Genomic DNA, 12,730 nt, shown 5'->3' on the forward strand with positions numbered 1-12,730 from the left:
GACACAGGTACAGTGGGATTACTGCACAGTTACAGGGGATTTCATGAGGACACCCCAAGAAGCTCTTATCCACAGGAGAGACATGGTAACTGTCAATATGGACATTCCCATTTTATTCCACCAATTAAAAACCCCTGAATACTTACCCCAAAGGACATGTGGCTGGGTCACGGACACCACAGCCACATCAGCTCAGCTGCAGTGACTTTCCAGGATGGAGGCAGCCAGATTTCTCCCTTCCAACTCTGATCCCCTTCGGGCAGCTGGAAGCTGCCTGTGCAGAGCCATGACGTGAGCGATACAGTTGTCACCGACAGATCTCTCTTTTGATCTTGGTGAGGTAAGGCACGATTGAAGTGGGTGCTGCCAATGCTACAAAGTCACATTTCAAACCTGCTTTTCTCTTACAAAGTCAAGGCACTGCTAGATTCCAGTGGCACTGCTAGATTCCAGTGGCACGGGGCCTTGTCTAACGCTACATTCCCTGGGAGATAAGGAAGGCATCGACTGGGCTTTCAAAACACACACATGGAACTGCCCAGATGCTTCAGCCAAGAGCAAAAATGAGACAGAATCAAGGTCTGTTTGTCCATTTACACGCCATCACAGCAAAACTCCCCATATGGACACACTGCCTATTAATCTAGAACAGACAACTGTGATCCAAATGTCATTTCAGCAGTCAAACAGGGATACAGCACAATTGATTTACAAAATGAGCTTAATGAAGAAACACATTTGGTCACAGCTGCTGTTCAGACTGGACTGGAAGCAATCCAAAAACCAGAAGGAAGTGAGAGCATTAGTAAATTAGAAGGAGAGGATCAAGAGCTTGCTCCTGTAAAGAAATCCCAGCTTTGAAATCCTAAATATTTAATCCCAACCACCAATATTTCTTCCAGACCAATGGGAGGCATCTACAAAGAAGACCTGGAGTCTTTGTAGACCAGCAAAAGCCCACCACAACTTTTGGGTGTCCTTGAAAAGGGCCAGCAAATAACAAAACCAGGACCTCGTGGCTGCTCAAACTATCCACCAAATCAGAGACTTTATAGAGTGAAGAGGAATATTAGTGCCTAAAATTCGTACAGATGGAGCGCTGCCTGTCCTATGAGGCAGGATTGGGGTCAATCTTGTTAGACATAATAGGACTTTATTCCTTATGGATGAAAAGATTCGGCTCCTACTGTTATGAGAGCGGGTGAGTGCAGCTGTGGTTTAACCAAATTCACAGGAGGTTGAATGAGGCTACTGAGACAAACTACGCAGCAAACTTCCAAAGGCTGCTGGAATATTTATGATTCCACCTCGCCCGGTGGATGCCTGCAAAACATAAATGCAATTTCCATTATGAAAAGGATTAAATTTGAAACTGCTGCTGGCTTGTATAAGAATTATTGGGGCTATCAGTCCATATCATCAAGGCATAAGCTGATCACCAGCTGGGATCAGGAAGAAATCCCCTCTGCTCCAAGCCCAACACAGCTATAGCGTTGGATAATTAACAGGATACTGGGGAGAGGCAGATTAACACCTTGCTTTAAAGTACCCAGAAGTGGGATATTAGGCCAGATGGACAGTTATCTGCTCAACTAACGCAACTTTTCTGCTCTTACAAAAACACACCATTGCTCAACAGAAATTCCCAATTATTCCTGGGTTTGGTGCCATATGAATCACTAACCACTTGAACCACTGACATTTCAGTGGTTTTTACTACAATCTGTGGCTCCTGGGATGTCCCAAAGTCAGGATCTCTCTTGCCACCCTCACTAATCAGGACTGCAAACCCGGGAATGACCGTCTCTGATTGCTATGGCAAAGCCATGAACAGATTCCTGAGTCCCAGGATGCAGAGCCTTGGCCTGAGGCATTCCAAAATCCATCTGCATTATCGCACATTACAGCTGCTGCTCCTCTGCTCCAAAGAGCCAGCCTGAGCTGTCTAACAGAGAAAAGTTGCCTTTTTTTGAGATGCTTGTGTCAAAGAACTTTGAGAGAATAAGACACAGCGAGTATTCAGCCCACATTAAATCTTTTTGGCAACAAAACTGATGAAGAAAAACACAATAAAAACGCTGCAAAGAACTTTTCCAAATGTTTCTTTGAAAGAATTCGCACACAGCCAAGAGCTGCTGGTTCCACACCAAACTCCTAGGCCAATCTGTTATTTCTTTCTCTTCATTTTCTAAAGATTTTATTGGTACCTCTAAATTTTCAAGCTCGGTATAAGGCAAAGAGCATGTCTCGCCAATGACTCTTCCTGTACAACTCTGCAAGTTTTGTTTCCAGTGGTTTACCATTATCTTGAAGCATTTAAGGCTGCAGCATCTTCAGATTTTGCACTGTTTAAGCGTGGCAAGTCTCTGTTAAATGCCTGATACGGCAGTGAAACAGTTACCAGCCTGATTATTTACACAAAGACTGTAAGGGAAGAGTCACCGAGTAGAAATGAAAACCACCTACCTCAGAGTAGAAATGAAAACCACCTACCCCAGAATGCCAGGGCTGCTCACCTGCACTCAATACCACGGAAAGCAACTGCAGTCCCTGTTTCCTAAAAGAGACATGTGCTAAAGATTTCAACTTCACCTTTTCAAGGTGGAAGAGGCTCCAGGAATGTTCATTCCTTCCAGAACCATCTCACTGATATTATTGCTAATTGTGACCTATATCCTTCATGCACACTTCAGGCAACTGAAAGAATAATTCTATGTTTTTAAAAGGACAAAACTGAAGCCAAACGCTAAAACTTTCAACTGCTTAAATCTTTCTTGGCTCTTCAGTTCCAATGAGAATTTCCTATACCTGGGTTTTGAGTGGTAAAAAAACCATCAAGAGCTCATCAGAAATCTGGTTCAAGTTTGTCCCAATTAGGTTTGCCTTTAAATCTGTATGAAACAGGACAGGGGTTTTCAAGCTACATTGCTTCTAGGAAAGCTATTTTCTTTTCCTTAGCACAAAATAAGTATCTGCTTACTGCTATTTTATCCGACCAAGATGTTTTCAGAAAAATGCTTGGGAAATATTCAAGTAATGTCATGTAACATACAACTTCTCCAGGGTATCCTGAAGTTTTAGAAAGCTCCAAGCTGCTCTGGGTCACCCAGCCTCCAGCAGGTGGTGAAATGTATACAGGGAAAAGCATTGTGCATGCAGTGCTGGGAAAGGTTAGCCTTAAACCACGGTGCCGGATGAGTACAGGACAAGCAAAATTCACTTCAGAAGCTGAAGAGATGAAGTCATGTCACACTTGAGCTGCCCTCAACTTCCTCAGCACTTCTGGGAGCTGTCCTGACCAGTCCCTGAGCTGTGTGTGCCTTCCCTGAAGCAGTTCAGAAGTTCTTCACAGGACCAAAGACATGCTCATACATTCCCTTGAGACCGGGCTCAAAGAAATGGAATTCTCCTCCCTCCCCATAAATCCCTGATGTACAACAAATGACATCTTGCAGGGTTGGGAAAAAATCTTTTTTTTACCAAACAAATCCTATTGTTTGTTTGATTCTTGTGGTTTCCTGGTGCTGGCTGGAGTTTGGGGACAGCAGTAATTCCACAGGCTCTAAATCAGCCAGTTGCCTGGCTTGGAGGCTGCTCTTGCAAGGGCACCAAGGAGCCTCTGACCACATTCTAAAGCAGAAACTTCTTTGCACAAAAAATACTTCAAACATCAAGAATGCTTTCATTAACACCCTGTGCGCTAGTCGGAATCCAGGCTCTCTCAAGGATTAGGAATGCCAGTACAGTTCCATAACAAATGCTGGAAACCAACCAAACTGTGTGCTGCAAGTTGATACAGTCAATCTGTAAACTCTACACATGTAAACACAAACTTTTAGTCACGCAACAACATAAGCTGCAGAAACACTTCTCCTGGAAGTGACCAAGGCCAGCTTGGACAGGGCTTGGAGCAACCTGGTCTAGTGGAAGGTGTCCCAGCCCATGGCAGGGGGGGGGATTGGGATGATCCTTCGAGGCCCCTTCCAACCCAAACTATTCTGTGATTCCATGACAGACCCTACTGCTTCCATTTCCTTAGAACTTGCTAAAAACCAGAAGAAGCTGGTGGACATTTATAATTGGGTCAGCACAATAAATACTAATTAAATTAATAATGGTCCTGTTAGGCAAACATGACACTAACAAAGAATTTGAGTCCGCTACTCCCCAGACCACGGTAATTTCCCTAAAGAATTGTTAGTTTTGGAAGCACTTACGATGCCGGTCGTATTTTTCAGAAACAGAACAACATTTCTTCCATCCTTTATTGGAGGAGACAAAAAAATAACAATCCTAAAGAGGTGTGGCCATTAAAAATCATCTGCTATCTTTGGCTAGAGCGTGAGGAGGCAGCTCCAGCAATCAAGCCAGGTCCCCAGAGTGGAAAGAAGAATTCTGTCTCTTATCCACTTTCCAGGTTATTCCAAATCCCGAGTTCTGGCAGATCTAGTAAAGAACTGCACTTGATGACACCTGTAGTTTTGAAGCCAAGTCTCCTCTCTCTGCTACATCATAACTCTCCATAGCAGTGAGAAATTCCTGACTCTTCACTGACACCTGCCAATTCCTTGTCACCCACGGGCACACACATTGGTTCTAAATCATCTGTAAGGTCCCTTCCAACATAAACCAGCCTATGGCCTTAAGAATGAGATAATTTTCTACACAAATTTACTGCTATTAAAATTTAAAAAAAAAAAAAAAAAAACGAAAAAAACCCAACAAAATCTCTCACTGAAATCCTCATTTGACTACGGGCTTACACCAGCTACTGGCCTACAAAACAAACATTGCTGAACTACTTCTTATTTTAGGTTTTAAACTGTATTCTGAACCATTTAAAAACATGCAAATGATTAAGCTTGACATCATAATGTATATAAAGAAATACAGAGCACCTTGTACCTGCTTTCTCCCCTTTCAATGTATATCAAACTGTTCTTCATTTCCAACTTTTACTATCCTCTCCTTTTCCTTAAAATCCGCAAATCTACCTCTCGGGCAGGTTCTTTGTCCTGAAGTCAGGAGAAATATACTGACTAGCAGGTCCTTTCCAAGTTCCTCATTCCCCATTAGCTGCCATAGCCTTCCCCCAAGATACTCATTTATTTACAGAGCCATGTGAATTACAGCACTTCACAGTGCTTTAAATAATTGTTACTGCAGAGACAGCAGCCAGACAAAGAGGCAGAACCTTGGCTGGGACAGTTCTGCCTCGTCAGGACAAGATTTAGTTGCTGTGTTCTTTCTGGACAGTGGTCAAAGCTCAGGGCTGGGGAAGGATGTAAATATCTTGTCTGGCTGGCCTAAGAACTGATGTAGAATACATTTGCTAAATGCTCTAGCAGTGCTTAGAAAATTGCTTGGAACGACTTAGAAACCGCTCTGAATTAGAGAAACAGCTTCATGATAATCAGGAAAGTGTTTACATCCTTAATACATGGAAATACACGGAGCATGACTTGTTGAGAAATAAAGCCTGCAATTTCACATTTATTTTTTGACCTGTCTTGTAGGAGACTGTTTTTTATTGCAGCATTCACAGCCAGGTGAGACATAAAACAAGAGCATGTGTCAGCACTTCCCCTCCAGATGTTTTCTGTCCCTGCTCACCTCTTGCCTGGCTCCCTGCCTATCTCCTCGCTCCCTCCCACCTCAGACAGACCCTCCATGGCTTTCTCCTCCTCCTGCTGCACCTACTAGCCCACCCCTTTGCCACCTGAACAAACACAGTTTATTTCCATGCTGAAAACTGTCAGAATATCTCCTGATTTCCCCACTGGTCTAGAGCAGCTCAGGCAGGGAGCTGATCTTGGATGCCCCAAATACATCCAAAGAAAGGCTAAATCATGGTGCTGCTTCCACAGATAGAGAGCAGCCAGCACCGAGGCCTCGTGGAGCGAGCCTCTTCTCACCTCAGCAGGAGGGCTTCAGCAACCTGGGTCAGAGCTGGGATAACTGGGGAGGGTCCTGAAAATCCCACTTGAAGCATCACGTGGAGTTTTCTGGTGGAGCTTTGGTTTCATAAATATTACACACACCTGCTCCTGCAGAGGAGACTCACGTAATCAAAAAGCTAGTACATGCCTAGCAATTGTCAAATTTCTGAGATTATCCAGGGACCTGCAGCAATTCAGCAGCTGGATTTTCTTCACAACGTGGCAGCACACACAGGCTACTCAAGGATTATGTTTCAGGGACTTCCCTGATGGATGCACAGCTGGGAGCAGCACTGTGACCAACCAACTCTTGAAACACAACAACCATGTGTCATTGCTGGATCCACTGTCATTGCTGGATCCACAGGTGGGGATATCCTTCTACTCTCATCCTTTCTTTCTCTTCATTGCACATTTCATTGGATGATATTCTTATACTTTATATTGCCACATTTCTACAGAAAATAACCCAAATGGCTATACACCTCCTTCCCACTGCAACCAGACTGTTCTAAAATAACCCCCATATATTTATATTTATATTTATATTTATATTTATATTTATATTTATATTTATATTTATATTTATATTTATATTTATATTTACCCTTAACACCAGTCATTTCATCCACCCCAAGGGATCTATGAACAACCTGAGTTACCCCCACCTTCAGGGGCAGGTCATAACATTAATATTGGCTTCACAGACAGGATTACTCCAAGAGGTGATGAGGAGGTTTTTTGGTGTGGATAACAGTGCTGGACAAAGAAGAACTGATTTATGGACAAAGCTGGAATCTGAGCAGAAGATGAGCAGAATATTTGTATTAACTGGACTTACATTTTGGATTACAGGAATAGTGCCTGTCCGCTGTAGGACGATCCTTTCCATTTTTTCCTCTTTCTCCTCTCTTTTTTCTCCGTCTCCTAGGTCAGGGCCAGCATCACAGACAAAAATGCCCCATCACTCAGGTCCTGGTCACTGCTGAGAGCCATGGGCAACCAGAGGAATGGCTGACTGGCTGCAAAAAGCCAGGTGGGAAGCGGGGCAGGAGGGCACAGGCCGAGCTCTCTGTATGTAAGGCAGGCCCAGCGCCACCCCGCACCCCTGAGCCCCTGTCAGCCTCTTGTCCCCACCAGAATGGCTGAGGCCGACTGCATGGCCTGCCCCAAAAAGGCAGATTCATTTGTGACCTGCCCTTAAATGGCGGCGACGCCCACAGCCCGCCGAGAGCCACAAAATGGCGGTGGCTGACCCACAGGCCACTGAAAGCCACAAAATGGCGGGAACCGACCCACAGAGACTGCTGAGAGCCACAAAATGATCGTGGCTGACACACAGCCTGCCCCCAGATGGCTGGAACTGACCCAAAAAGATTGCTGAGAGACCCCAAAATGGCAGGAACTTACCCGTGTCCTTGCACAAAATGGCCGCGACTGACCCACGGCCCGCTGAGGGCCACAAAATGGCGGTGGCTGACCCACAGACCCCTGAAAGCCACAAAATGGCGGGAACCGACCCACAGAGACTGTTGAGAGCCACAAAACTCTGGGAACCGACTCACAGACTGTTGAGGGCCCCTAAATGGCGGCAAATGACCCACAGAGGGCCACAAAATGGCGGTGACAGACCCACAGACTGCCGAGAGGCACAAAATGGCGGCGACTCACCCACAGCCTGCCACAAAATGGCGGAAACTGACCCACAGAGACTGCTGAGAGACCCCGAATGATGGGAAGTGAGCCACGGCCTGCTGAGAGACCCAAAATGGCCGTGGCTGAACCACAGCCTGTCCCCAGATGGCTGGAACTGACCCAAAAATGGGAGGAACTGAGAGACCGGAGAGACCCCAAAATGGCAGGAACTGACTCGTGTCCTTGCACAAAATGGCCACGACTGACCCACAGCCCGCTGAGGGCCACAAAATGGCGGCTGCTGCCCCACAGCCCCCTGAAAGCCACAAAATGGCGGGACCCGACCCACAAGGACTGCTGAGAGCCACAAAACTAAGGGAACCGACTCACAGACTGTTGAGGGCCCCTAAATGGCTGTAAATGACCCACAGAGGGCCACAAAATGGCAGTGAGGGACCCACGGGCTGCCGAGAGGCACAAAATGGCAGCAACTGACCCACAGAGACTGCTGAGGGCCCCAGGATGGTGGGAACTGACTCAGAGACTGCTGAGAGCCCCGAAATGGCTGTGAATGACCCAGAGAGTGCCCCAGGCAGCAATGACTCACCCACATCCTGCAGAGAGCCACAACATGGCTGTGACCCAGTCCCAGCTTGCTGAGTCGCCCAGAATTGCAGGAACTGAGCCACAGGCTGCCCCAAAATGGCGGCAGTGACTGACCCACAGAGACTGCTGAGGGCCACAAGGTGTTGGTGAGCGACATATATATTTGTTCTGTCTTTTCTCTTTTTATTTCTTTCCATCTTTCTTCTCAAAATATAATATGATAAAATATCACGCAAGCCGGACAAAAGAAATCCAGTCATTACCTTAGCAAGTGCCTTGTTGTGTCTGGATAAGTTAAAGTTGGCTGAGTTTAAGTTTGCTAAGTTAAAGCTTGTAAAGAATCTTACTTTGTCTGGATGTTGTTTTAAAATTTGCCTAGTACCTTCTTTTACCTTCGCAAGCTTGCAAATAAAAGTTGGTTACTGAACCTCTTGAGAAATCGCTTTTTTCTCTGCATACTGCCCAGGGTAAATCAAACTACTTTCCCCTGAACACACCGAGCAGGTTAGGGCATAATCATCTTAAATTCCAAATAAGCTCCTTAAAAAAACAACCAACCAAACCAAACTCGGATCCCACTGAAAGGAGATCTCACCTTTTAAATGCTCCTGATGAAGAGCTGCCTTCCATCCCACTCCAGAGCTACTTGTGGCACGAGGCACCTACGAGTTGGGTTATCATGGGCCCTGTCAGCAAAGAAGTGTCTGAAATTTGGAGGTCAAGCACACAGAAGTGTAAGCCAGAAATCAAGTTTTTTATTACAGCTTTATGTTAGGGCCTCAAGTCAAAAAGGACCACGAGAACTGCAGTTTTCCCAACACACTAGCAGTATGAGAAACTTTTTGAAAGTTCAGGAATGCTTGCTAAAAATCTGGATTTTTTTTTTCCTAGGCAGTAAAATACCTGGATCAAGTGTTGCTTACAAGACAAGCATATTGAAAACAAATCTGAGAAAGCACTTCATAGTCATTACGAAAAAGCACTTGGAAGAGGCTTGAGAGCAATTATCAGAATTATAAAAATTTTAGAATGAAAAAAGGATAAACGTATGAAGTATTTTGAAGCTGCAATTTACCTTTCTTTACAACAGTAATTTTCCCTCGCAGTTCTGGTTAGAGAGATGAGTTTCCATACCTATATAGTTAAAAATCACTTTTTTTTCCTGTTACAGACAGAAAATCACCTACCAGATCAGCAGCAAAATTGCAGATTTCCTTAAGGCTCACACATATAAAAGAAAGACAGAGACACAAGTGTGTGTGTACACACGTGTATGTGTTTAGGCACTACAATACACTTACCATGCCAGTCTTTCCAACCTGCATTTAAAGCCCAGCCGTGTCCCTCTCAGCAGTGAGAAGCTTTAGCCACCCTCCCAGGATGTGCTGTTAAAAATGGTGACATCTCTTTGCACAAAAACAATGCTGGGATGCTCACCCAGCTGAGGGATCCATTTTCCTGAGCACTCAGACGTGGCTAACAAAGAGATTAATGCACCACAGGTATGACTGCAGTACGACAAAAAAGGCTGAGCACGTTTCAAGGTCAAAAGAGTTTTTTTCAGGACTTTACAAAACAACTTTTTCTCATCACCTGGGGTTTCTCTCACATGGAATTATCACATCCACTTTTTTTTTTTTTCCCCAAAAAAACCTGCAAAAAAAATACAGCAGCTTCAGCAGGTAACTTTGCTGGGATAAGGGACAGACCTGGCTGTTTTCTGGCCATATCAAACCTGCATCACTGCTTCTCAGTGTGGAGCAGTGGCAATGTTCTGATGTCACTGAGGTACCCAACAAGTCGACCCGCATTTCTCTTAATCATAAAAACCTGTGTGAGTAAAAAGCACTAGTCCTGAGAAAGAGGCAGTGGAGTGACAGAGCTGCCACACAGTCATTTGGAATATTACTCCAGGTGCAGGCACCTCACCCATTAATTTTTTTTTTAATTTTCCACACTCAAATTCCTTTCTTTGTGTCGTTTGCCTCACTTGCCCAGGGGATGTCTCCAGGAGGAGAGCCCATGCACTGGCACACAATTGTTCACCCTGGTTCCTGCCATGTCAGCTGCCCCTCTACAGAATAATGTCCCAGCATCATCCAGGGAACCTCTCCCAACAAGACAGCTTTGACACAACTCCATGGTTCCACAAATTAAAACACACTTCTGTTGTTCAACCAGGGCTCCCATTTGCAGGGCACAGCGTCTGTCAATAAAACAGGGTGATAAAACCATCAGCATCATTCTGTCCCAAAGGAAATGGCAAGGAGGAGGCAAATAAAATTAAGGGCAGCTTTCCTTCAAGTCATACCTGAAATCACAGGAGTCAGCCAGGGATCTCCCCCTGTGTCTCAGCAGTGTCTCTGATTTTCCTCCTCCTTCAGCTTTACATAAATCCTAACACGAATTTCGTGCCCACACAATCAAATAATTGCATATGAAAGGGCAAGTAAGAGCATTTAATGCAAAAAAAAAAAAAAATCCAAACACCTCTCTGGAGAGACATTTCATTTTCCTAGTGCTTGAACTGACATGAGACAGCTCAGGAAAATCAGCCCCAACCTACCTTGCTGCATCTGGCAGGAGTCTGTCTGCCTTCTTAGAGAAAGAAATCAGTACAAATGTTTCTTACCTATTGCTTTTAAGGTGGAATTTACCAAAAAGTGAGGGGTTTTTTTAATGGACTTGAGAGAAAATAAATGCTTTTGAGAATTTGTTCACTTAGCAAATATGGGAGAGAAAACACCAAATTACTGTGCAATTTTCAGTGAAGAGAAGCAGCTACACACAGAGAACACAGAGCCTTCCCTCACACCTGCCATCTCCACCACGTTTGGATGCCTGAAAAATCTCAACAGCAGGAAGGTGGAGTATGGAAGCGCAGCCAAATCTTACCTCTGTCCACCTGAAAACCTAGTGTGCTGGGGTTTGGGATAACCCTCATTAAGAGAGAGACAGGGCCATCAATGGGAATTAATGAATACTGCCTGTCTCTACCTTTACATGATGCTGTATCCTGGCTTTTAAAGCAGTTTTACTCTCTGGAAATCGAGAGGATCCACGCAAAAAATTTAATACTCCAAAGAGGAGAAAAAATTGGTGCTGTGCTTTTTCAACTTGCCAAGTTAAAGGAATGTTATTGAGGACTCTCTTACATAAATGTTTCTCGACCTCTGAATGAACCAACAGGTCTTAAAAACTGCATTAGCCAAAGCAAATTCCCACAGCAAATGAAACATTCAGCCGAGAGTGCGCTGGACTTCTCTACAAGCAGCACAAAGCAAACTCCAAATGGCAAGTTAGTGTTTCCTGTTTGGGTCTAAATGAGCCCAACAAGCTCGTGAGGAGCAGCTGCCAGCATCCAGACACTACAACCACAGCCCACTGATTCCTCCTAGAAGATGAAGCTAAAGCTGATGGGAGCAGTTTAGGGCAAAGAATGTAATGCTGGAAGGCCAGATGGCTGCTCAACAACCTATGTCTCCTCCAGGAAGGCAGAGAGCATGAGGACAGCCATCCTAGGACCCCAACAGGGGGGTCTCATTCCCACTTCATCTCCCACAGCACACTCAAGAGCCTCCTGCAGTCCACAGCCCTCTGAACAGCCCTTAGCCCGTGCCCTGAGGCACAGCTGCCAGCACTGAAACTGTCCCTGGCCATTTCACGGCCCCAGGCGTGAGGAAATACACGGCAAACAAACGCACATCCTTAGGTCACACACCCTCTTTGTGTCTGCACACAGACACACATGCAGTCTTTAAATATAAAAAAAGTGCAAGGCTGTAGAAACCAAGCTGGAGCTGGTTATTAAAGAAGAACCATGCCACCATGCAGATGCACTGATCCAGGGTGATGGCTGCGTGTCTCTGGAGGTGAAGTCATGCCACATGGAACACCAATGAGGCTCCCTGAGTAAATCCCTTGGAGCAAAAATGTCTTCTGCACTCAAGAAAACAGCTCTTAGGAGTCAGGTCCTGTTCCTTGCAGGGCTCAGTGAACTCCTATGACATGCAACAGAAAAACCTGCCTTATGGCTGTCCCAAAACCCATACACAAAACGTGCATTTTGAAATTCCTTAAGCAGTTTAGTTTATACTTCCCTACACAAAGCCTTTATGGCTTGAGAATCAAGCCTTTGGGGTGGTATATCCTTGGATTTACAAAGATGTTCAGCATTCCAGCATCAAATTGTAGTAATAAAAGGCAACAGAGGCTGCAAGCTTGGAATAGCAATTAGGCTTGTTCCAAAAGAACCCCAAGTCTACATAAAATAAGCTGAGGGGGTTTAATCAGGGATACCTTCAGACAGAGCTCACACAGTTGACCCCTCTGTGCTTTTCTTTGCAATTTGAAGGATATTCTAAACTTGGAGAGACCTAGGACGAGGAGCAGTATATTTGCTCAGCTTCCTTCCATAAAGCAGCAATATTGAGATGGAACCAGTCAGAAAGGATCCTGCCACGCATGCTGGAATGCTCAGCCATAACCCATACACTGTGGAGAGAAACAAGTGTTGGTTGCTAAATCATTTCAGTATTTTTGGTAGTCAT

This window comes from Fringilla coelebs (assembly GCF_963513975.1).
Source record: "Fringilla coelebs genome assembly, chromosome: 4".
NCBI classification, from domain to species: domain Eukaryota; kingdom Metazoa; phylum Chordata; class Aves; order Passeriformes; family Fringillidae; genus Fringilla; species Fringilla coelebs.